The 23898-nt window shown below is 44.6% G+C and overlaps 1 protein-coding gene across 4 annotated transcripts in view; it reads right to left on the bottom strand.

Annotated features, from left to right (window-relative positions):
- Window positions 1-23898, bottom strand: part of LYN (LYN proto-oncogene, Src family tyrosine kinase) — a 112045-nt gene that overhangs the window by 57810 nt on the left and 30337 nt on the right. Inside the window, exon 1 of one of the 4 annotated variants that reach the window (XM_007102628.4) lies at window positions 23281-23437. The exons of the other annotated variants lie outside the window; for them this stretch is intronic. The gene's annotated coding sequence lies outside the window, so the exon portion shown is untranslated. Of the gene's footprint in view, window positions 1-23280; window positions 23438-23898 lie in introns of those variants that run through there. 4 annotated transcript variants of the gene reach the window in all.

Below are 23898 nucleotides of genomic sequence, written 5' to 3' on the forward strand. Positions count from 1 at the left end.
AGGTTCCTTAAAAAACTAAAAATAGAGCTACCATATGACCCAGCAATCCCACTACTGGGCATATACCCTGAGAAAACCATAATTCAAAAAGAGTCATGTACCAAAAGGTTCATTGCAGCTCTATTTACAATAGCCAGGACATGGAAGCAACCTAAGTGTCCATCAACAGATGAATGGATAAAGAAGATGTGGCACATATACACAATGGAATATTACTCAGCCATAAAAAGAAATGAAACTGAGTTATTTGTAGTGAGGTGGATGGACCTGGAGTCTGTCAGACAGAGTGAAGTAAGTCAGAAGGAGAAAAACAAATACCGTGTGCTAACACATATATATGGAATCTAAGAGAGAAAAAAAGTGTCATGAAGAGACTAGGGGTAGGACGGGAATAAAACACGTGGGTTTCTTTAAGGTCAGCTCCCCAAACGGAACCGAAGCAGACGGGCCGGGCTCCTAACCTGCTCCTTCCCTACCACGTGCCTGCTCAGAGCAGGTGCTCGAGAGGGTTCACGGAAAGAATGGAGGGACCAAGCGCTCTGGCTCTGGCTGCTGCACTCGGGGCTTCCAGTACGCTTATCCCAAAGCCTCCTGCTCAAGGGGGGGGCAAGGAAAAGGAAAGGAGACGCCCCCGCCCTAGCCGTTGTTGTTTTTATTAGAGACAGCGGGACAGAGACCTCTAGCACTAACTTCTAGTTTATAGGAAACACAGAGGTTAGAGGAACAAAATGATCAGACAAATCCACGACGTGCGAAAAGCTGGGCACCTCCAAAAGGACAGGGGAGGGGGAAGGGGCGGGGCTCTATCTTGAATGAGCTTTGAATGAATGGGGGGAGGACCCGTGGCTGGATCCTTGGGGAAATCTGAATACGTGTGAACGTGACCGTGGGCAACTGTGCGCTTTCAAGGCGTGATGATGGTACTGCGGTCACGCAGGACAAGGTCCACATCAGAGGACATGCGCTCAAGGCAGGTAGGGATGCGAGCTCCGGGTATCCGCAACTTTCAACACTTCCGCCAAGATGAAAAAGAGAAAGGGGGCCGGGGGAACAAGAGGAGGGTACAAATGTGGCAAAATAGTAAAAAAAAAAAAAAAAAAAAAAAAAATTAGTGAATCTAGGTGAGGGTATTCTTTTTTTTCTGTAGATTCGAAATTTTCAAAATAAAAAGTCGGATACGGGAGAAAATAGGAGGATGGTACGAACAACTTTACGAAAAATTTTTTTTCCCAAAATATTAGGAACCCCTGTAGTGTGTATGTGTGCGCACGCGCGTTTGCGTGTGAAGGCAGGAGATGAGATTAGAAAAGCGCTTTGTGGGTCTTAGTTACAGGGCGCAGAGCGAGGAATCGGTGTCCCAGACCTCTGAAGGGGTGACGGCGATTGTCCGAGGGCCCGCTCCGTGGGAAGGAAGACGGAGAATGAAAATAAAAAGCAGGTGGATGTGTGAGGAGGTGATATAATCCGCAGATTATCGTTGATTTACGCTTATGTCATGATTTGCCCTCCCCCATCACATGGATAATTGAGAACCAAAAGTACGTACTGTAGAGGAAGACCCTAACCCGCTAGCACTGAGCTTTGAGTTTGGGTGCCTGCAATTCAAACACTCCAGCAAGAAAGCGCAGAGAGCATCTCGCTGCGTCAGGGGATAAACACCACCAGCTCACACCAGGTCCTCAATTCTTTTCACCGTACGAAGGTACCAGAAAAGCACAAAACACATGCACCCCCAACAAAAACTGAGAGCACAGTTACGTGTTTGCAAGTGACAGGAGCTACGCTTTACAATGATTTACACCTTAGTATTTTTCAATTAAACATTTGTAATTTTCTGAGCATCTCATTTAATCCTCGAAGAAACCCCGTGACCCAGGTATTATTAACCCCACTTTACAGAGGAGTAAACTGACGCTTGCAGAGATTAAATGGCTGGCCTGAAGCCATTGCACAAGTGAATGGTGGACTCACATAGTTTTAGCCTAAAGTCTGTGCTTTTTCTTTTTTTTTTACATTACCATGTTGCCAGACAATGGCTATTTTGAAACATGCATTTTAGCTCCTTATTGATAATACTAAAGAGATTGTTTTTATAGCCTCTTCTTGCTCAAAAGGATCTGAAATGCTTTTACAAAAAGTGAGTTTAATAAACTGGAAACCGAAAACTCGAGGCAAGGAGAAGAGGAGGACGCAAGTGTGGAACCCGGTGGGCACCAGATTTGCGGTAGCAGCCTTCCTGGCAGGAGGAGCCAGAGGAAAGCCCGCATCACCCCGCTTTCACCAGGGAAAAAGGAAGCTGACCTGGTCCTCACCAGACAGGGAGGCCCCGGCATGAGAATTCTGAAGTTCTGTACGATGGGCTTTACATAAAGTGCTGTGGATGATGTAGGTGACAACGTCTTCAATTTTTTTGTTTGTTTGTTTAACAGTAAATGAAGGCACATTTTACATGTGGAGACTTTGAGTTACTCATAATAATACCTGAGTGTCTGACATGCAAATACAACCCTGGGATGTTCACACATCAGCTCGAGCAGGTGATCTAATGAGACAGAGACAGTGGGCAACCCTCTGTCACAAAGGGAACGTGCATGAATGTTCGTATCAGTCTTATTTATACTACAGAAAGAGAAGAGGTGTCCGTCAATAGGGGAGAGTCCATTAAATGAGACCAAACTGACATATTATGAGACTGAAGTGGGTTAAAAAGAGAGATTTGTGTAATTTGGATGTCCTTGACCATCAGTCATTATTGACTGAAAAAAAAATCATATCAATCAATTTATACAACCGATCAGTATGTACATATCTATATGCACATACCCATGTATATTTAATGTCCACAGAAAGAAGTCTGGAAGGATACCCGCTACCATGTCGGTTGGGTTCTGAAGTCCACTTGTAAGGTGCACAATCATATACAGAAATTTTCTCTTAAAAATTCCTAAGGAAGACACCACAATTTGCAAAATATTTTGGAGTAAAGGACTGTGAAGTTGGATTGCTAAACTCAGATCCTGGGTCCCTCAATTATTTAACTGTGTGAACCTGGGCAAGCGGCCTAACCTCTGTGCTTCAGTTGCCTTCTGAAAAAAATGGAGATAACTTCATCGAGCTCATTAGGTTGTTATGAGGATTAGAGGAGTTAAATCAGTTGCTATCTGTAAAGTGCTTAGAATTATACTTAAAGCAGCACACAGTAAGAGCTAGACACGTCTTTGTTAAATACATAAATAAATGTGGTCCAAATGCCAGCTTTCCCTCCAACACTGGAAGAGAAACAATCCCACGATGAGAAGCGCAAGGAAACCCCACCTCACCCCGAACAGGGAACAGCAGAGGCACATCTCCCATCTCAGCCTCAGGCTGACACATGGGCCCCTTGCATTTTCTCCCGCTCTGGCCCCTCCCCTCTTCGGGGCAAGGTACCCTATATGCCGTGTTACTCTGCTGTCCACTTTTATAACATGATGGCCTGAATGTAAATGTGTGTATTACTCTGTCACTAAGGAAGAAGCGAAGGAATTGTGCAGTGAAAGAGGTTCCTGAGTTTGGATTTGTATAATATACATTTTGGGTCATATTTTGTTACTCATCGTAAGTTTCACAAGTTTAAAAGATAGTCCATCATGTCTATTTCAGCCTGAAGTCCATGCACATTCACCCCCCTCTCGGCTATACAAAGATTTTGAAATCACCAATTTCTCATATTCTGAGAGCCTAAAGAAATCGAAAACAGGAAATTGGATGCCACTTCCCCTATAAAATCTGAATCCACGTTTTAACAGCTATTTCACACAATCCTAGATCTTCAAATTTAAAAACAAAGGTACTAGAATTGAACCCCTGAGAACCTAAATTTCTTGCCTCTACCAAGTGCTACAAAAGAAACTGTTTTTGTTTTTATTTTTATTACGACTTACGCATTTTGTTTTTCGGCGACTGATGCATTTTCTGCCTTTATCCTAGCAGCCAAAAAGAAATTTAAAACATTTTTTTTCCACTTCACTGCAACTTCCCAAGCTGAGTTCGTAAATTTGCATTGCGTTTTCCCAGCAGCAAGTGAATGACTCATCCACAGGCTCTGAAGTCTCCATCCTGTCGCTGCCTTTCTCTTGCCTGACCTTGCAACATCAAGTGGTCGTGTTCTGGAGTAACCAGAAACATCTCTAGGGTAGGAGACAGACGCGGAGAGTGGGAAAAAAGAGAAGGACGTGGAATTGCTTGCTCTGTGTCTGGCACAGCGCATACCAGGATGACACTCCGACAGATGGACCCGTGCCTGGTGATCAAAGGTCCCCGTTAAAATGGACCTTGGCCCATCGGCCTTGGAGCTGCACTTCTATCCACCCGAGCCTCCTGCATGACTGTGGAGGGAGCTCATCTCCAAAAGAGTTTTCTGGGTTAGGGAGCCTAGAAAGAGAAAGGAAGCCCCAAGGCCATGGAGATGGGTGGTAACGATCCCCCAGTCAGAAGTGGCCTTGAGCTTCCAAAGTAGGTTGAGTTTGGTTCAAGGGTCATTCACAGGGACTCGTCCTAAAACAATTCTCATCCACGCAGTCTGCAACCAGTTGCATAACTCAAGAGATGTACTTTGCCCAGCCAAACAGAAACCTTTTAGACACCCTTTGATTGTTTTCCTTCTTACTTTACTTTCAAGGGTGAGACTTTGGAGGCTCTTTTAGAGAAGCAAAGTCCACGGAGGGGTTGCGATGTTTCCTCCAAACTACTTATCAGAAAGAAAGGGGGTCAGAAAAGACTCACAGGTGTCCTCGGGAGGGCAGAAGAGGAGAGTGTGGCAGAATTAACTCCACGACCAATGCCATCACTTCCAACCTAAGAAGTTGTCTTTTCTTTTGTCAATTTTCCTAAATTCCTTTTGCAAGAGATAGAATTGAAAAGGGTATAGCCAGGCTCTCTTTACTTAGGCAACTAAGGTTTTTGTTTCTTATACACCATGGTAATCATTTTCATACATTCTTGATATTTTTCCTCAATAAAATCACCCAGAAAGCCATTGTCAACACAGTTGGAAAGCTGGTAACCCAGGTCCACCTGGCTCCAGAGCCTGGCTTTCTTACTTGACCAGCCTCTACTAGAAAGCCCTCCCTAAGGTCGAAATACCTTATGAAACAAGAACACTGTCTTGGGGCAACTAGGTCAATGTCATTTTGGCACTTGGAAATCCCCAGCTCCCAGTTTTCCTTGAGGTTCCAGATCAAGAGCAAGGCTGCGACGACTTGGCCCACAGAGCTGCTCCTGTGGTATGAATGCCACCTCCAGTCTGTGACTAAGGTTGAGCCATCGGGCTCCCCCTTGAAGGAAGGGCTAGGTGATTTTTAAAAAGTACTCTTTGTTTTACAGGAATGAAAAAGAGGAGCCTGAAGAGGAGAGCGTTGGAAAGACTAGGACCGGGATAGAATCAGTGTCCAAGGGGGCAGCCATCCCCCGTCCACTTTTTTTTTTTTTAACCGAGCATCTCTGGCTTTCTTGCTTCTATGTCATTTCTTTATTATTATTATTATTTCATTAATTTTCATTGGACTATAGTTGGTTTACAATGTTGTGTTAGTTTCAGGGGTACAGCAAAGTGAATCAGTTATTCATATACATACATCCACTCTTTTTAAAATTCTTTTCCCATATAGGTCGTCACAGAGTCTTGAGTAGAGTTCCCTGTGCTCTACAGTAGGTCCTTATTAGTTGTCTGTTTTATATATAGTAGTGTGTATACGTCAATCCCAATCTCCCAGTTTATCCCTCCCCCCTCACCCCCTGGTAACGGTAAGTTTGTTTTCTAGGTAGGAAACATCCACTTTTCCTATTAAGAACCAGCTGGGTAAGGAGGTGGGGTGGGAAGTGGCTTTAAGACTATCTAGATGGTTCCAGGTCCCCTCCCTGCTTTGTGTCTCCCACACGGTAGAGCATGAAGGAAAGGAGGTGTCAAGACAAGCCTCCCCTCACTCAGCCTGTGGAAGGTTTGAAGGGGATCCAGGGGCTTCCGACTGTCCTAATGTGATCCATTTGCTTGGGGGGCGGGTGTCAGTGTAACATTCCCCCCAGTCAGCAGTGCCGGTCCTATCAGCAGGCACACCAGGAACATGGAAAGAATCTACGGCTTCTTTCTCCCCAAGTAACACAAGAGAATCCTGCATCTACCTACATCTTGGAAAGAGGCAGAAGAAATGTGAAGGACCAAGCTCTTCTCTTAAAGGAATAGCGTCGTGATGGAAAAGAGACTGTTTAAAGTGGAAAAGATCTGAACCCACTTGGCAAACTGAAGGCCATTTTTCCACCTGTCGCTACTCAGAGCACTGGAGAGAGAAGACTTAGTGTGAAGCTTGTTTTCTTGCTTTCTTTGCACAGCTGAATGGCAATTGGAAAGTCTGCAAGCCTGCTACACACAAGATGCAGTAGCTTCTGGAATTAGATAGTGGTGATGGTTTTACAACTCGTGAATACACTAAAGACCACTCAACTGTACACCTTAAAAGGGTAAATTGACGGTATCTGAAGTGTATCAATAAAAAATTAATTTTAAAAAGGTTCCCCCCCGCCCCCCGGAAATGAGAGATCCACTGCAGTATGGCTGATTTCTTCTTCATTAACTTTCCTTTATGCCTTTGTGATCAAAATCTGATACATTTTAATTTATCTCGTGTTTGCTGATGTCTTTATCTGGTTTGAAACCACTTCTTTATTATGTGCTTTAAGACACAGGCACGGCTGCAGGAAGACCCAGGGGTTAGAAGTGAACTACAACATGAACGTGTAGCATAAAAATGTAAAGCTAACCTGACACGAAGATATTTTGAAATAATGATGCGTAAATACAGCAACTTGACTGCGCTTATTAGAACTTTAATAAACCAGTACAGTTTTAATCACTATATGTATTAGAATGAGTCCAGAAAAGAAGTGCAAGACAACTCCAGAGATAGATGAGGTTTTGGCATCCAGGACAGAGAAAGTGGAAGAGTAACTGGGCTCTTGTCTGGAAGAGAGAGCGGTGAGGTCACGAGAGGTGCAGGGAAGTTAGGAGTCGGGACACCTGACTGCTGGGTCCAGCCTGGACTGTCCTATAATGATAGACAAAACCACTCCCGTCTCTGGCCTCTAATCTCCTCACCATGAAATGAAATTGCTGGGCTTGGCAGGAGAGACTAAGTGATAGTCTTCACCTTGACAACACTTATTAAGGTCTTTAAAATGTATCCACTTCCCAACACATCCTCACCTCCATAAATAAGTGATTTCTAAGAAAATAGCTGGGCAGTTACACAAAGCTCTGTAGAAAAGGATTTTTATTGTGAGACTGTTTGTAATACCATCCAATTAGAAATAGACTTGTTTGACATGGAAGCAACCTAAATGTCCATCGGCAGACAAATGGATAAAGAAGATGTGGTACGTGTATACAGTGGGATATTACTCAGCCTTAAAAAGAATGAAATAATGTCACTTGCAGCAACATGGAGAGATTATCATACTAAGTGGAGTAAGTCAGACAGAGAAAGACAAATAGCATATGATATCACTTATATGTGGAATCTAAAAAAATGATACAAATGAACTTATTTACAAAACAGAAGTAGACTCAGAGACTTAGAAAACAAACTTATGGTTACCAAAGGGGAAAGGTTGGGGGAAGATAAATTAGGAGTTTGGAAGTAACATATACACACTACTATTTATACAATAGATAACCAGCAAGGACCTACTGTATAGCACAGGGAACTATACTCAGTATTTTTTAATAAGATATAATAATAAGATATATAATTTTTAATAAGATATGAGAATGTAAAAAAAAGAATATACGTACACATATATATATACATATATATAGTATACAACTGAATAGCTTGCTGTACACCTGAAACTAACACAACATTGTAAATCAACTGTACTTCAATTTAAAAAAATAAATTAAAAAAAGAAATCGACTTGTTTGCCAAATAATAGGTCATTGGTTAAATAAATGTAGAACAGTTCTCGAAATTCATTTCACCCAAAGCCAGTTTCCTGAGGATTTTCATTTTACAAGATGATCAGTTTATCAAAATTTGTATCTTTTAACTATTTGTGAGGTGTATATAATTTCATATTTGATGGGATGTTTTAACAGCTTAGTTTACTGACGGTTGTGTTAGAGTAGTTTTCAACAGCTTAAGGGTATAACAATTCTTATCAAATATAATTGTTTTAAAAGCTTTTGAAGATTTCTATGATGCTTTTTTTTTTAGCATCTTTATTGGAGTATAATTGCTTTACAAGGGTATGTTAGTTTCTGCTGTATAACAAAGTGAATCACCTACACGTATACATATATTCCCATATCCCCTCCCTCTTGCGTCTCCCTCCCACCCTCCCTATCCCACCCCTCTAGGTGGTAACAAAGCACCGAGCTGATCTCCCTGTGCTATGCGGCTGCCTCCCACTAGCTATTTTACATTTGGTAGTGTATATGTCAATGCTACTCTCTCACTTCGTCCCAGCTTACCTTTCCCCATCCCTGTGTCCTCAAGTCTATTCTCTTTGTCTGCGTCTTTATTCCTGTCCTGCCCCTAGGTTCATCAGAACCAATTTTTTTTTTTTTTTAGATTCCATATATATGTGTTAGCATATGGTATTTGTTTTTCTTTCTGACTTACTTCACTCTGTATGACAGACTCTAGGTCCATCTATGATGCTTTTTTAAGGAATGCTCTATTTTCAGAAACTAAGGATAGTTGAGTCTTCTTAGAACTATATTAGCCTTAGTTATTAGTAATTAGTAGCCTAATTATTAAGAATAATTATGAGATAACTGGAGAAATTTGATCATTTACTGAATATTTGATGACAGCAGGAATTGTGGTTACATTTAATAATGGTATTAAATTTATGTTGAAAAATGATTCTTTTAGAAATAAAATTAAAATATTTATGGATGTAATTTTAGAAATAGTAACTAGTAGCTTAAATGTAATATGAGATATGTTTGTCTCTGTAGTTTCCTAGTTCATTTCTTAACTTTAGCTTTACGTTTTTAGGATTTTAAGCTAATTTCTAAAAATTCTTTGACCCTAGTAACATGTTTTTGGTTATGTTTGAGGCTCAAGTCTTCTGCTTCTTTCTAGAAATTCCTCTACACACCTTCACTTCCTTTCCGCAACTCAACGCTGTTCCATCCTTTCATATCAAATGATTTTACAAACAGCTGACAGATCAACACAGCTTCATTTTCCTTACAATCCAGAGTTTTAGCATGCTATATGTGTTGGGAATGTTTGATCACTTCCAATTTCTTTCTGATGCTTCTAAATTTAAATCTAAACTTAAATTAAAATTTTAGTTTTTTAATTGCACAACCCTCAGACTCGATATGCCATTTGAAGAAGTAGCAGGAGAACATTAAAAATGCATAAAGTTTCTTTAAAAAATAGAAATAATATTCAAGCAGTTAAAAGAAACACATCTTCTGGTAAATTGAAACATTTGATAAATTCATCAAATTGGCCTTTAGGCAATTGGCCTTTGTAAAATTGATCTAGAAGATGATACCTCAACACGAAAGAATACTAGTGGTCACTAAAATACTGTACATTATATTTGTTGACATAAAAAGATATTCACAGTATATTTAAGCTAAAAAACAATACATGTAGCATAATACCATTTTTGTGAGGGGAAAAGATATAAATAGGCAGGAAAAGAGTCTAGGAAGAAAAATCCTAAAATATCACAATGTTCCTCTACAAGTGATGGAACTGCAGGTATTTTTGGGTTTGCCTTTTTCATCTTCCTATCATATATATATATCTGTGAATAGGAAATTATATATATACATTATATATATTTGGATATATACAATTACATATATACACATTTTATATACATATATATATAATTTCCTATTCACAGATATATATATGTATACACACACATATCAGAGTCTGAAGGACCTTAGGTCACATTATTATATAAGGGTAATTAATTACCCTTATTCTAAAATTTTAAAAGATGTTTTTCATTTTGTGTAAATTATATATATGTACATATAACACACACATATATACGTGTCCTTATTATATATATGTATACATATAAAACATGTAATATACACAAACATACATAAACTTGTACAAAAATGGATAAAAATTTTAAGACAAGAGAACCTGAACCCATGGCCTAAGGTCCTTCAAGCCCTGTTAATCTGTGAGAGTAAAGAATCTGGGCAGGATGTAGTTGGAGCCGTCATCTTTGCTAAGATTGCTGGGAAAAGAAATGTCAATCATGAAGACTGTTACAGACCTCAGGAAAACGGCTCAGCGTCCAGGAGAGGCAGCCAAGTGGGCTGTGGATGGACAGCAAGGACCTGCTGGCCGTCTCAGGAGATAACAGGCACTCAGGTCCCCAGGTGTACGCAAGAGGCAGGTTCAGTTGATACCTACAAGCCCCCTTCTCTTTGACTCCAAGAAAGTTGGAAGGTCGTGCCCAGATCCATGATGGGAATGAGGTGAGGGGCAGGGAAGGAGCTGGCGAGGCTGGGGGAAGGCCAGGGGCTGAGCTGTAAGAGAGGAGGCCAGGGTCCTGGCGCTCTCATGACAACAGATACACCGAAGACGCAGTGACGCCCCCGGAATCAATGTGCACCAAGCCGATCCCCATTTGCATAACTCTTAGTTGAGCAACTTCACACAGAGGAAGACACGGGGGATTGCTGAAACGAGCGGGGGTTTTTTGGTTTTGTTTCTCTTAAAAATAAAAGGGAACACTACGAAAACAAGATGAGCTCATGGAAACTTAGGTATCACAGGGAAATGTATCATTTAAAGGACCAGAAGAGGAAATTCAAAGCAGAGTCTGAATTATGTACTACAACCCAAGAAGTGGAAGAAATCTCAACACTGTTTCTAGCCTCAGATTTTTATGATCAGTGATCTAGCCACCTATCTTTAGAAATATATAAAATGATATATTTAAATTTTACTTTAAGAGGTCAGTCAGGTTTACATAAATAGATTTAACAAAAAATAGAAATGATTATGAAATTGAGAAAAAGTGAAACTAAGCCCAAGACAGCAAAAAGAAGCTGAAGGTTACATCTTACCATAAGTTTCTCCACAGTTGTTAGATACAGACCACAAATCTCCAAAAGTTTAGGTTTTTCTAGAGGCTAAACCAAAGATGAAAACATGCCGTGGATAGATCTGCTTCTCTGCAACAGGTTTTCTCAGCCTCAGTACTATTGACATTTTGAGCCAAAAAATTATTCGTTGTGAGGTTTGTCCAGTGCCCTGTGGGGTCAGTTAGTAGTATCCTTGGCTTCTACCCACAAGATACCAGGTATGACAACAGAAATGTCTCCAGACATTGCCAAATGTCCCCGATGAAAGCTGCATGGCAGGAAATCTGATGTTTCAATTACTGGTAATGATCCTAAGTATGGATATTTTCTGTTAACAGAGTGGGGCAGAACAATATGCTTTGTCACTCATCAGTGAAAGATAGGTTTACTATTCCATTATAAAATGTCAAGGGCATAGCCAGAAATCTTGTTCGATAGATGTCTGCCACTCTGCTTATACACACGGAAAGATACAGACTCACAAAGACACACGCACACAGACCTGGTGTTTGCTGGACTAGACCCAGAAACTTTCTATGAGAAAATCATCACCCTGATGCTATACTTAAATACAGACAAACTAGTCTCATGAGATAAAGCTAGAAGAAACAGTAAGAATGATCTATTCTACCCACCGCCCCCCATGAAGAAACTAAGACTCAACAAAGTCAAACCAAGATTAGTTACTAATAGATTTTATTTTCACTGAAGGTAACAAAAATAAACCCTCATTTAAAAGTATAGTAAACAGAATAAAGAGTCCAGAAATATACTCAATTGATCTTTCACAAAGGAGAAAGGCAATTCAACGGAGAAATGACAGCCTTTTCAACAAGTACTGGCTGGAAAAACTGGACATCCACGTGCAAAAAGAAAAATTAATCTAGACCCAGATCTTACATCTTTTACAAAAATTAACTCAAAATGCATAACGGAACTAAATGTACAAATGCAAAACTATAAAACTCCTAGAAGATAACATAGGAGAAAATCTAGATGACCTTGGGTTTGGCGGTGACTTTTTAGATACAAAACCAAAAGCATGAGCCATAGACGAAAAAAATTGATAAACTGGACTTCATTAAAACTAAAACCTTCTGCTCTGCAAAAGACACTGTTAAGAAAATTAAAAGACAAGCCACAGACTGGGAGAAGATCTTTTCAAAACACAAAGGACTAGTGTCCAAAACTACACAAAGAATTCTTAAAACTCAATAATACAAAAACCAACAACCCAATCAAAAAATGAGCATGAGATCTGAAAAGACACCTCGCCAAGGACAGAGAAATGGCAAATAAGCCTATGAAAGGTGCTCCACATCATATGTCACGAGGGGGATGCAGATTAAAACAACGAGATACCACCACACACCTATGAGAGTGACAAAAGTCCAAAACACTGACACCACCCAAGGCTGGGGAAGAGGTAGAACAAAAGGAACAAAAAATGGTGCAGCCACTTCAGAAAACAGGTTGGCAGTTTCTTACAAAACTAAATATACTCTTAACATATGACTCAGTAACTCTACTACTGGGTATTTACCCAAATGAACTGAAAACTTCGGTTCGCACCAAAACCTGCCCACGGGTGCTTATAGCAGCTTTATTCACAATTGCCAAAACTTGCAAGCTACCAAAACATCCTTCGGTGGGTGACTGGAGAAACAAACTGTGGTCCGTCCAGACAACAGAATATTATTTATCAATAAAAAGAAGTGAGCTATCAAGCCATAAAAAGACATGGAGAAAACTTAAATGCATATTGCTCAACGAAAGAAGTCATATGAAAGAGATACATACTGTATGATTCCAACTCTATGACGTTCCGGAAAAGGCAAAACTATGCAAACAGTTAAAAGTTCAGTGGCTGCCAGCAGTTGAGGGAGAGGAAGGGCTGAATGGGTGGAGCACAGGGGATTTTGGGGGTACTGAACTATTCTATATGACACCGTTAATAGTGGACACATGTCATTATACATTTGCCAAAACCCACAGAATGTACAGCCCCAAGAGTGAACCCAATGAAAACAGTGGACTTTCGTTCAGCATAATGTATTAATACTGGCTCATCAATTATAACAAATGTATCACACTATGCAAGATGTTAATAATTAAGGGAAACCAAGAGGGTGGTGAGTACTACATGGAAAACCCTCTGTACTTTCCACTCAGTGTTTCTGGAAACCTAAAGCTGCCCTAAAAAATAAAGTCTATTAATTTTTAAAAAGTATATTGCGATAGAATAGGCATCAAGCCACATACTTTTGAGTGAGTATTTCAGAAAAACGTATCCTCAATTTTGAAAAGACTATTGCCTTAAAATATTTCTGCTGAGAAAAGTTGTACACAGCTTCTAATGTACCCCTTCCAGGCACCCAATATTCTTTACAATGATCAAGGGCAGGCTGTTACCTGCTCCGCCTTAATCATTGTGATGTAAAACACAGTCGAATTTCATTCAATCTTCTTGACTGAATTCCCAAACTTCTACAATTTTAGCTTGGAAAAATAACTGGCAAGAGGTAGAAGTTCTAGTAATGTTTAATAATAAAGTGGTATTCCTAACAATATGCCTGTAGCCATTTATGATAAATGCAAGATACGACTGATTTAGACATAAAAAACGGCAGGCAGAGACCATCTGATAATGCAGCCCTGAGTACGCACACATATTTGCATAGTGAACAGGATTTTGTCAGAAATTAGTAATCCTGCAGAAGCACCGCTGTCAACCAGTAGTTCAGTAAGTAGATTAAGTAAAAATAGGATGGGTGGCAGATGTGTAAACTATATGGTACCATTCAAGGGACTATTGTAGAGCCACTGAAATTGAGGATAAGAAAGTGGTTGGATCTGGTGAGTAAAACTGGATCAGCGTTGCTAGGAAGGAGGGGTAGGTGTCTGATGTTTCATGTTAAAGCTTTTTAGTTGTTTTGCTTTTTAAATTATGTGCAAGTATCACCTTGAAAGTGATACGCACTCATTTTTAAGGACGGCTAAAAGAATTCTGTGACTAAATTTTTAAAAAATGTTTATAATGTAATTTTTTTAACAAAGCTAGGTTAAAATTTAACCCACATTGTGATCACATATGTAGAAAAGAGTTTAGAAGGGAATATGGAAATCAAATTAAATCAAAATGGGGGGAGAATCAGTACAGTGTTATGATATGTGATGGGTTTTTAAATTACAAATTAAAAACACTTGCTTATTACAATAAAATAATTTTTAGAAATTTTTTTAAAAATTAAATCAAAGGTAAAATAAAAACACTTTCACACTTCTATGGTCAGTTTTTATTTTTCTCCCTCTCCATTGCCAACATGTCTATGACAAGCTGCACTGTTTTACTTTCATAAAAATATAGTGGTTGAAAAGAAAAAAAAAAAAGGGACTTCCCTGGGGGTCCAGTGGTTAGGACTCTGTCCTTCCACTGCAGGGGGCGAGGGTTCAGTCCCTGGTGAGGGAACTAAGATCCCACATGCCACGCGGTGCGGCCATACATTAATTAACTAATTAATTAATTAAAAATACAGTGGTTGAATTAAACATGAAACACAGGGAGCCACTTACTTACGCCAGCCAGCTCAATGCAGTGTGGCCTCGTAGACTCTGCATGAACTGGGAGGCCAGCGGCCCCAAAGGTGCAGTTTCTGTCCTGCTGCCTGGATGGCAGGGCCGCCTCACTTTCCTCCGATGCAGTGGGGGAGGCATCGCATCATCCCCACGGGGCTGGGCTGGAGTTCAGGGGCGTCCAGGGAGGCAAAGGCACAGAAGGCCCTTCCTTCCCGTGGCCTGGCTCCCACTCTCACCCCCCGAGCTTGTGGTAAAGTGTGATGGCTAAAAGCCAGGCAGTGACTCTAACCTGGGAGACCAGAGGTCACGGGGGCCAAGACTCCTTTAAACAAAAGAAGTAAGGAAGAGAGAGGATTGGAAACCATTCCCTGGACTAATCAGCTTGAGGACAGCCCTGACTTACCAAGAGTAGTGTGAGATCCCAGATGCCGGCAGAGGATCACTGTACACTCACTCCAGGAGTTTAAAAGTGCAAAAGAGGAAACTGAGGCCAGGGCTGGGTCCACAGTTACTTTCTTTTTGTTTTGTTTTGTTTTTTTGTTTTTTGGGGGTTTTTTTTGGTACGCGGGCCTCTCACTGTTGTGGCCTCTCCCGTTGCGGAGCACAGGCTCCGGACGCGCAGGCTCAGCGGCCACGGCTCACGGGCCCAGCCGCTCCGCGGCATGTGGGATCCTCCCGGACCGGGGCACGAACCCGCGTCCCCTGAATCGGCAGGCGGACTCCCAACCACTGCGCCACCAGGGAAGCCCTACAGTTACTTTCTTAAAATAGGTGTGGCCCAGAAGTATCATAAACTGGAGGAGAAGAAAGAGAAGGCAGAGAACCGGCCTACACCGTGGTTCCCAAACGGTGTGCCGAGGCACCCCAGGGCGCCGCGGCGAACTCCCAGCGTTCCTGGGGATATTTCACATTTTCAAGGGAAGCACAAGGACCTCTGCTGGACACTGTGAGAACTACTAGCTCTACCTTAGATTGTGCTGCACCCCTTTCACCCACTCACATCTGCCTGAAAGCAGATTCTCTGTGGTGGCTGTGATAAAAAAGCAGCTCTCCCATGAAGATAAACCTGGGTCAGAAAGCGAGGATGGTGGGATCCAGCTAAGATCCCAAGAGTTGAGAGGGCGTGTGGCACAGGTATACACACCCCCTCAGTCATGTCCATTTGGGAGAACAGACAACCGTTCTGTTTTTGCTTTCGGTGGGCGTGTATCATTTTTTCAAATGGTACTACGTCGTTACAACGAATGCAGAGGAAGTGGTTTGGACCCACCTCCCTAGTCACCGGGACTCTTTGGTGCCTCTTCTGGTCTAGGATTGCTGTGAGAAAGTTACTGTGAAGGTAATTTTCACTGGCTGTGAACCAAGGGGCTTTGGGAACCTGTGAGCCTGTACCTTTAGAAAGGTACAAGCGGCAGGAGAGCCCAGAGCAGGTGGGTGCTGTCAGCTGGAGCTGCCAGGCTGAAGGAGCAGAGGGTGCGGCCCCTGCAGGTGCGCTTGGGGGGGAGGGGGGCGTGGCGGGCTGCTTTTCGCGTTGCCTGCCCTGCTCTGGGGAGAAACCACTGATTCCCAGGACGTGCTGACACTGGAGAGGATGCCCCTGCCACTTGCGGAAAATGTTACACCACTTGGACAGCATGACGGCTCTTCTGTTGAATTTCCATTATTCTTAGTGCAAATTTCTCATTTTTCTCACCACCCTCATCACCCAGGCTCAAAAGCTCTGTCGCACCTGTGACATCCAGGTCCCATTTTATCCTCTGGAGTCAGGTCTCCATGAAGCCCTGCCATCGTCACAATGTAACCATGCTGGGTTTCTAGACTTAGGGAAATGCATGGACCAGATAAACAGAGTCATTCTGACAGCTTCCCCTACATTAGTCTCTTTCTCTACTTTATGATATTAATGACTGAAAGGTCCGCTTTAAGTACAACTGTTCTGGGTGGTGTGGTCGCCTCCTAGCCGGTCTCTGTGGCATCGGTCTTTTCCCTCCTCTTGGCTCAAGTTTGTGAATTACCATTTCATCATATCATTGATATTCAAAATCCTTCAGACTGCCTTCTACTATTTACCTGATTAAATGAATGAATACATACATATACTCAGAGCCAAGCTTCAAATCTGAGATGTGCTCTCACTCACTGCCTCCCTGCCCACCCTTCTATATTTACATGACATGAATGTAGATTACAAGATCTATTTTATCATCTGTCTGTCTCTCCTTGCAGGACTGCAAGCCCCGTGAAAGTAGAGACTCTTGACAGGTCTGTACGCTGTTGTATTGCCAGCCCAGAGAACAGGGCTTGGCGCTTGGAGATGCGCTACACGTGTTCATCGTCACACGGAATATGCCCAGTGGAATAAATGCTCAAGAAGCGTTAGACGTTATTCTCACTACTATACCACCACCTCGAATTCTGCTACCAACACCTCTCCTATCGCCAACAGGATAAAATCTCAAATATTCAACTTGCCCCTCACAGCGCGGCTCCAGTCCACCTCGCCACCGACTGTGTCCAGGACAGAAACTTGTATTTATCGACATGGCGGCACCATCCTGCCTTCCCCGTATAGGCAAGTCCCGCTGATTCTCCAAGGCCGCATTCAAACCAAGTCTTGTCTACATCCTTCTCTCCCAGACTACTTCTCTCCGTAATCGGTGAGGGATGTAGCCGCAAGCCCCGGGACGCCTCTGACGCTCCTGTTTCACGTGGTTCTGTAACTCTTGCGCTGGCTCTTGTTAATGTGTAGGTGGCTCTCTCCTCCATGGAGACTGTAAACTCCTTGAGATACTACATCTGCTCTGCCTCTCACCCTGCTTCCACCGCCGGGACACACACAGTCCCCCTGCCTGGTCGCCATGATGCAGCAACACACCTTCGTTGAATTAAAGTTGAACTTGGAAACCCCATGGACTACAGTTTGCGGTCAGAAGCAATTCTGTACTCAGATCCCATCCTCTTTATTAGCCACAACCTCTCTGGTTTATAACAGATGATCAAGAAATATTAGTTCCCCAAACTGTTTTAGTGTCAGACATATCTAGACCATGACAGCCACCAAGATGCCCCCATTCACTGAGAGTCTGCGACCATTTAAAGAATTGGGGCTGAAATCTCTACTTAATAATTTTGCCCAAAATGAAGGAGCCCAGGGCTTTAGGATGAGGAAATTTGGGTCCAGTCTGGTTCCTGCATTTATTAAGAGCCCTATAAACATCAGCAAGTTACTTAATTAAACTTCATTCTACTTGGGACTTCCCTGGTGGCGCGGTGGTTGAGAGTCCGCCTGCCGATGCGGGGGACGCGGGTTCGCGCCCCGGTCCGGGAGGATCCCACGTGCCGCGGAGCGGCTGGGCCCGTGAGCCACGGCCGCTGGGCCTGCGCGTCCGGAGCCTGTGCTCCGCAACGGGAGAGGCCGCAACGGTGAGAGGCCCGCGTACCGCAAAAAATAAAAATAAAAAAAGAATCCACCTGCCAACACATGGTCACGGGTTCGAGCCCTGGTCTGGGAAGATCCCACATGCCACAGAGCAACTAAGCCCGTGTGCCACAACTACTGAAGCCCGTGTGCCTAGAACCCGCGCTCTGCAACAAGAGAAGCCACCGCAGTGAGAAGCCCGCGCACCGCAACGAAGACCCAATGCAGCCAAAAATAAATAAATAAATAAAAAGAAATCTAGCACCAATGGGACAATCTGTTTAAAAAAACAACAACTTCATTCTACTCATCTGTACAATGTAGATAACACTCCTCCTTCAAGGGTTATTGTGAGGATTAAACGCAAGAGCCTAAGATAAATGCCCCGCCTCAAAAAAGTGAACAATCGGTTACTTCCCATTTTCCCTCCCTGTCCCCCAAAACAGGGAGAGCCAGATTATAGTGACACTATCGCATGTACGTGAAGAAAGGCTCATGTGACTTTTGGCACAAAAAAAATTGCTAAATAAAAATTGCTAAGGAGGCTTTAGCTCTATACATGTAGCTGAGGAGTGTGGATTCCACTGACAACGAAAGCACTGCAGTTTCCACAGCACTGCAGCCGCCCTCTAAGGAACGCCGCCTCCAACTCCATCCCAGCCCTCTGTCCCCGTTACTGAAATGGAAGTGGTCCAGATTTCAGACCTCTCCCCATCTCACACTGGGCTCCCCTCAATTCTTTGACTGTCTTTACAGCCTCACTCACCTACCTGGCAGGCAAACGAGTTCCGTATCTGCAGATCTTTCTTTTTCAGTTGGCTTTGAGTCTTTTCTCTGATTTTGTCACCGAGAGAGTGAAAACCCAAAGAATTCTATTTTGGGCCTCAAGGCGTGTTAGGCTGAAGGACCAGGGGAGCAAAGGAGCAAAGAGAGGGAACACAACTCAGTCCTGGGTCCTCCACTCCCCAGGTTTACACCAAAGGATAAAGCCACCTCTATCCAGCTTCGGTGCCTTCAGAGCCGAGGCCCAAGCCTGTCGCTGCAGCCACCGTGTCCCGAGTTCCTCCTGCAAAGTGGCCGTTCTCTGCCCATCACCCCTCCACCTCCGGGATGCCCTCCAGCCAGTCTCACTAGGCCTTTCAAGCAGCCCCAGGAGGAGGAAGTTTCTTGCTCCCACGGGCCTGGGTTTTTCTCTTTTGGGTGTGTTTTCTCTTTCTGAAACCAGGAAGCTCGATTTGCCTAATGGTCAAACCCAAAAGGATTACAGATTCTTTCTGCAAGAACCCACAGTCCCGTGGTCCATCCCCCCCTGTTAAAAGCAGTCTGTTTCCAAACCACCCCGACACAGGGGGCGGGCTTTCTGTTCTCCCCAGTGAAGCCTGTCCTACGCCATTATTTTGATGAAAGATACTATATTAACAGATCACTCATGTTTCTGTTTGCCCCCTCTCACCAAAACGCCAAAAGTGCAAAAACACTAAATTATATCTCAATTCCCTAAAGAGCCAAAAATCACACTTTCCTTTCCCTCTGCCTCAGCGCGCTCACCTGGAAACTGAGGCCACTGCCCCCACCCCCGGGGCCACTGTAGGGTGAGCTGGGCTGGTTCCGGGGCACCCACTCCGGGAGGGCTCCAGTCGGCAATCACTTATGCGCCATTACCCACAACTGCCTGATTCTTCCCAAAGAATCCTTTCTGCATTTGTCACTCTTAATTCTTTTAAACGTATTTTCAGTTGCGCTGGCGAGAGCAGCATGTCCTGTGTTTGGTCCATCAGTGTATTTATTAGGCCACGATTCCTAACGGGAGCTGCGCGTTAGAACGGCAGGGGGGCTTTTAGGGGAAATGCCCCGGCTCTACCCCAGACCATTTAACTCAGGATCTCTGGGGGTCAGGCCTGGGAGACAGCATTTTAAAGTCTCCACAGGTGAACAAGTAACTCGAAGACTTTTAGGCAGTGGTGAGTGCGTTGCAGACAAAGCAGGGTAGCAGAGGAGGGAGGGACGGATGGTGGGTGAGCAGGTCTGTGTGAGAACATGCTTAGGCTGAGGACCCCGTGGAAGGGAACGGCCCCGTGGAGTCCCGCACGCGGATCGGAGACGGAACGGGCGGTGGGCTGGGCTGACCCAGCATCGGAGGCCGGAGGTCGGCGAGGCGCCACGTCCCCCAGGGTGCTCCCCTGGCTGCTTCCCACTGCAGACTTGCTTACTCAGCCCTTCCTTCAACTTGGGGCGACTTTTGTGCAAGCCCTCAGCTTCCTTCCAATATCTCCCCCTTCGGCTTACTACAGCCAGAGGAGGTTTCCATGGAAACCCAAAGAATTTCTACTAATGCCACAGGTTATTTAGTTTAAATCCGTCTTATGTACGGAGTCATAGTTGACAAACATGGAACTTCACATCAGGAAATCTGGGGGAATGTATTACAGCCTAGACCACCGAGTATCCCAAATGTATTCCTCTACCTTGTCTGGACCTCCATCTTCTCCTCCCTTGTGTGTCACGTGGGTCAAACTAAACACCCATCTCTTCCAGCTCAAATTCTGTGCATCTGTGCATCTGGGGTCATTGTCACTTGTTGAATCTAATGTAGGAGAGACATAGGAGGCACCGGTACCTGCAAGACACGGGCCTCTCCCCAAGGAGCCGAGGGGATTATCCCTGGGGTAGGCGGAGGCTAATTTCCCAGGGGTGAACATACTTGGGGAACTCTGTTCTTCCCCTTTCTTCAGTTCACGTCACCGGCTCGTTCGCACCATCTCCCCCTCCCACACTCCCTCAGCTTCACAAGTCTGATAAAATATTATTGGTGTATGCACTGTGCAGAAACATTTAAAGAGCAGTTTCAAAGCATGACTCTCCCTGACCTCAGTCACCGCCCCAAATTACCAAAACCTGGTCTTTTATTTTTCTGTCTGTACACACACGCACGCACGCGCACGCGCAGTGTTACCATCCCCACGTCTCTAGTGTAGAGCCAGGCAGAGGTCAGTGTGTGCTCGTCTCTCGGGGGGGGGGCATCGTGACACTCAGCACACGACGAGGGATTTATGTCTTCCTTCGCATCTGGTGCTCTGGAATCACATGAAAGGCAGGACACCCCCATTTGGGGCCGTTGTTCCAGTGTAAGTGTCTACACGGCTGCCCTCTGATGTAAATGCACGGCTCCATCGCTCTATGATCTGCACTCTGCCCACGCCTTCCTGAGTGGTGTCACGTTTGGAAATAAGGCATAAATCTTTCAGAATCACCCAAAGTAATCTGGTAATGTCCAGAAGAAGCAGAAAGTTTCTCCTGAGAAGCACGATTTTTAAATGAGAGAAGAGCATACGATGGGAAACACAACCTCATCAGTTCTAATTTACTGGTTTTAAATGGCTAACGTCTAGTTAACTCTTACTGTGTACCTGGTACTGTGTCAAGCACTTTACGTGGACTGTTTCCTTCAGTACTTAGGACAATCCTTCATATACTACTATCATCTCCACTTAACAGATGAGAAAGCTGAGGCTTAGGCAGGTAAAGTAACTTTTCCAAGGTGACAGAGGCAGTAAACAGTGGGGCCAGAGTTGACCTGCTCGCTTTCGGGTAAGCACCATTTGCCCAAAAAATCCCGAGTCCACATCTGAGCGCACGCGGTGAAAGCGAGGCCACGGTGCCCCACTGACCACCCAGAATGGCTGCCCTCTGGGAGTGGGTGAGACCGGCTGTGGGATACTGGCAGGTAAAGGGATCCTTAGTGGGTGGGGTGAGGCTGGCAGAGGGCGGGAGCAGGAAAGAGCGATTACGGAATACACCTGTTCAGGGCAGAAATGGGCGGGTACAAACATCTACTCAAGAAATGTTACAAGTCCCCTCCTGGTGCTTTACAGAAGAAGACAGAGTCAACATTTCTGAGCTGGGGAAGACTGAAGAGGTCATCTCGGCCAGCAGCCTCAGCACCTCCTGGCAACGGCTTAGAAGGGCCAGCTCCCAGCTGGACCTCGGGCATCACTGTCTCGCCTATAAAACAAGGAGGATGGACTAGTGAATCGGTGGTTCTGGAACTTCAGCAGGTGTAAGGATTGCTGGAGGGTTTGCTCAACCTCAGGTGGCTGGTTCCACCCACAGAGGGTCTCATTCTGCAGATCTGGGCTCGGGGGGGGATTGGCGTTTCTAACCAGAGGCTTCAGGATGTCTGGAACGGCGGAACAAAATCGTAAAAGATCAGGCAAAGAACGGTAAGAGTTGCAGTGGAAAGCCAGCAGCATCCGATTCTAGAATATTCAGAGAGCTTGGACAGCCGCAGTGCACTGTGATGGAAATTGAAATGAGAAGACACATTTTCAAAAGGAAGAACAGGTAACAGATTAGGCTTTAAGTCAAGGTACAGCCTCAGTCAACCCATGTTTAACATACGAATTATAAAATGGATCTTTTCATCTAATTAACAAACCCATCTCTACTCCCTGTCTATTTGGACGTCATTCAATTATCCCAGTTCAAAGCAGGAGAAACCTCAGGCACACAGAGGGCTGAGAGCCCCTCCAAGTCCAGTGGCCCTGGATCCCCCGACACGAATCCACTGGCATTGTTCACCTTCTCTGCATCTGTCTGAAACAGCCCCTCTGTTACAAACAAAATGAACAAGGTCAGGGGGTGAAAAAAACAGCAACTGCCTTGATCTTTCTTCCTTTACCAAGTAGGTAAATCTTCTGGATTTTGTTCTCAGATGGTGTCTTCTCATGCCTGGGAGGGGAGAGGGAGGCTGGCGGGAAAGAGGTACAAGGGGCACAGCCACCACGGAGATTGTTGTCTGGATTCCCAGTAAAATTCTGGAACGGAGGCCCCAGGGCCCCAGGGCCCCAGGGCTCGGGCTGGTGGCTGGACGCCTGCAGATGGTCTCAGCAGGGCCCAGTCAAGGCTGCTGGCCGGCCTGGCCACGCACATGGTCCCTCCCTCTCTGAGCCCCAAAGGGGCCTGACACTCGCACACAGGGAAATAGGGGCACTCTCACTTTTTCTCCTCCACTGTCACTTGAAGGGAACATTTGCTCCCTAAGGTACGGGGTCATCCAGCAGGTTTCATGTTAATACATAAAACACTTACAGGAAAGCAGAGGGCTGCCCTCCTGAGGACACACTCAGTGTTCCCCGAGCCCCTCAGAATTAGGGCCTGGACCCCCCCGACTTACCTCAGAACCCTACACTACCAACAGAGCTGAATTTAAAACTCTCCAGGGGCTTCCCTGGCGGTCCGGTGGTTAGGACTCCACGCTTCCACTGCAGGGGACACGGGTTCGATCCCTGGTCGGGGAACTAAGCTCCCGCATGCTGTGTGGTACGGCCAAAAATAAAGAAAAAAATTAAAATAAAAAACCTCTCCAACCGGGCTTTCCTTCCTCTTGCTTTCCCCTTGGCATTCTCCCGCCGCCCCCTGACACACACGCACACACACACACACACACACACGCACACAGACTCACACTCAAGTACACACACACTCGCACTCACACACACACCATCCGCCATGCTGCACGCTGCTATTTCCAGTTACCTTTCCAAAAGCAACGACAGCTCTCTCCCCCCCCATTTCCCCATTCCTCACAGGACAGAGCTTGGCAAGAATCGCTCTTCACGACAACCTACATCCCGGGCTTCATAAGCCTCTTGCATCACCCCGACACACCCTGTGGACCAGCCCCACGGAAAGCCAACCCTGAGACCTCCATCCTCCTCCGAACCATCGCACCTGCTTCTTCCTGGAATAACACCGGCCCTCCCCCGCTCCCCCCGCCCTCCTCCCCTCCCCC

This window comes from Physeter macrocephalus, chromosome 15 (assembly GCF_002837175.3).
Source record: "Physeter macrocephalus isolate SW-GA chromosome 15, ASM283717v5, whole genome shotgun sequence".
Classification (NCBI taxonomy): Eukaryota; Metazoa; Chordata; class Mammalia; order Artiodactyla; family Physeteridae; genus Physeter; species Physeter macrocephalus.